Below are 2500 nucleotides of genomic sequence, written 5' to 3'. Positions count from 1 at the left end.
CTAACTTTTTCCTAAAATTTTGGTTTGGTCCATTTTTTTTTTATTTATATTTATATCCTATTTCCCTTCAATGAATATTATCTTTATATTGATATTGTTTTGGTTTATTCAATTTCAATATTATGAGTCCTAATTTGAATAGGAATTCTTATGGTATCAATTTAGGGTCTATGATTTAAAAAAAGCTGTTCTTTCTATAGAATGATTCCCATTTCAGTCGATTTCATTCAATGCAACGATTGACCAAAAGAAAATTTTAATAAATAATAAAATAAATTGCATGAACTTAGCTCAATCAAATATTGATATTGATTTTTTATTTTTATGCAATGATTTGGTCTAATGAATTCGTCTATTTATTTAGATTGTATCCGTGTGAGATAATGATAAATAAAAGGAAGGGACGAATTGACAAAAAACGATATAAAAAATGATTAGAAAAAAAAGGGGGGGTAGAATTAGGTATATGGAATCTAATGGCTATAAGCCAACTCTTGTCCATCCTTTGAGGAATAATTCTAGAATCCGATTGAATCTAAGATATGAATAGTTGGTTTACGTTATGTAAGAAACACATGTATATGGGATATTAGATATTGACTAGTTATATATGAACTCAAAATATATCTAATCCACCCTACTACTGTGGATTTAGATAGGGATTCCAATAGAAGAATAGAAGTTCTTCTGTTTCGTCTTTGACTCTGAATTGAATGAATAAAGAGATAAAATAAAGACAAAACGAAGAATTCAAAGCAAAGAATGGGTTAGAAAAAAAGAAATGGAAGAACAAAGTATGCGCGGATTCAAAAAAATCCAGTGGATAGGAACTAAAAAAAAGATATCGAAATAGTTCTGACGGTTCAATAATATTCTCACTTCCATTCGGAGTTCTTAGTTACTTGGGCAGGTTGAATCTTAGTGATGGAATAATATAATTAAGTAAAAATTCATTGGATGATTGTATCATTAACCATTTCTTTATTTTGGTGCGAGGAACTTATCATGAATCCACTGGTTTCTGCCGCTTCCGTTATTGCTGCTGGGTTGGCTGTCGGGCTTGCTTCTATTGGACCTGGAGTTGGTCAAGGTACTGCTGCGGGCCAAGCTGTAGAAGGTATCGCGAGACAACCCGAGGCAGAGGGAAAAATACGAGGTACTTTATTGCTTAGTTTGGCTTTTATGGAAGCTTTAACAATTTATGGGCTGGTTGTAGCATTGGCACTTTTATTTGCGAATCCCTTTGTTTAATCCTATAAACATGAGAATTGTGTATTTTTTTTTTCTTATTTTATGGCTTGGGACTTACTCCTCGCTTTTTCGAATTATATCAAGATTTCACCCCTACAATTACTTATTTGTTGGGACAATAATCCATGGGAAGGATTAATTTGAGGATGAGGAATTATCACACTGACTCGCTTTCTTCCTTCCCCTTCTTAGTTCAAGAGAAACCTTTTTTATTGTTTAAAGGAGTGTTGCAACAAATGAGGTATTTTGCCATTGACATGAAACCCGCCCCCCCCTAATTCTAATAAGTATCATTATTATTGGGAATTTTCAACTGAAAAAAAAAAATACATTTCTAGCTAAATAGAATCTATTTTTGACTCCGTTTAGACGTAGGTAAATAAAAATTTATAATAATGAATAATTTAATAATAATAAATTAATTAATATTAATAATAAATTAATAATTTATTAAAAAAAAAAAAGAAATACATAGAATTAGAATAATTAGAATAATCTAAATATGATAGAATAGAATAAATAGAAAAGGAGTCAAAGTGATATAATACAAAAAAAAGAACCGAGTTCTTTTTTTTTTTTTTTAGTCTATCTAAAATAAAATAGGAGATCATATGAAAAATGTAACCGATTCTTTCCTTTCCTTGGGTCACTGGCCATCCGCCGGGAGTTTCGGATTTAATACCGATATTTTAGCAACAAATCCAATAAATCTAAGTGTAGTCCTTGGTGTATTGATCTTTTTTGGAAAGGGAGTGTGTGCGAGTTGTTTATTTCAAGAATAGGCTGGATTCACCCAGTTGCACTTTTTTTCATTATAACTAGGAAAGAAAAGAGTGCATGATCCCGCGAATTACTTCTGAATAAATTTCAAAATCATATTTAAGAACCATAGCATTTCGTCATTCATTGGTACATCGACTTTGATTCTCTATTAACCAATAATCCGGGACCATTAACATGGTTAAGGCCAAACTGTTTGAAGTTCAGATGCAGCAGGGTACTCTTTCTACTACTATGTTAATAAATACAGAAATATTTTCAAATAGTGGAAAATGTTTTTTCGATATAAAACACTCATGTCGATAAAACGATTCGAGCCCCTTTTTCCAATGCTGAATCGATGACCTATGTATAAAGTGAGAAGAATTCTTTGAATTTGAAGAAAAAAAAAAAAGAAACAACTTTGCTGACAAATTACAATTATACATTATACAATTCTAAGTACAATTATACAATTATAAATTATTAT

The sequence above is a fragment of the Durio zibethinus genome, unplaced genomic scaffold (assembly GCF_047325235.1).
Source record: "Durio zibethinus cultivar Kanyao isolate XHJ-2024 unplaced genomic scaffold, ASM4732523v1 HiC_scaffold_3, whole genome shotgun sequence".
In the NCBI taxonomy this organism is placed as follows: domain Eukaryota; kingdom Viridiplantae; phylum Streptophyta; class Magnoliopsida; order Malvales; family Malvaceae; genus Durio; species Durio zibethinus.
Note: the sequence above shows the minus strand (reverse complement) of the source record.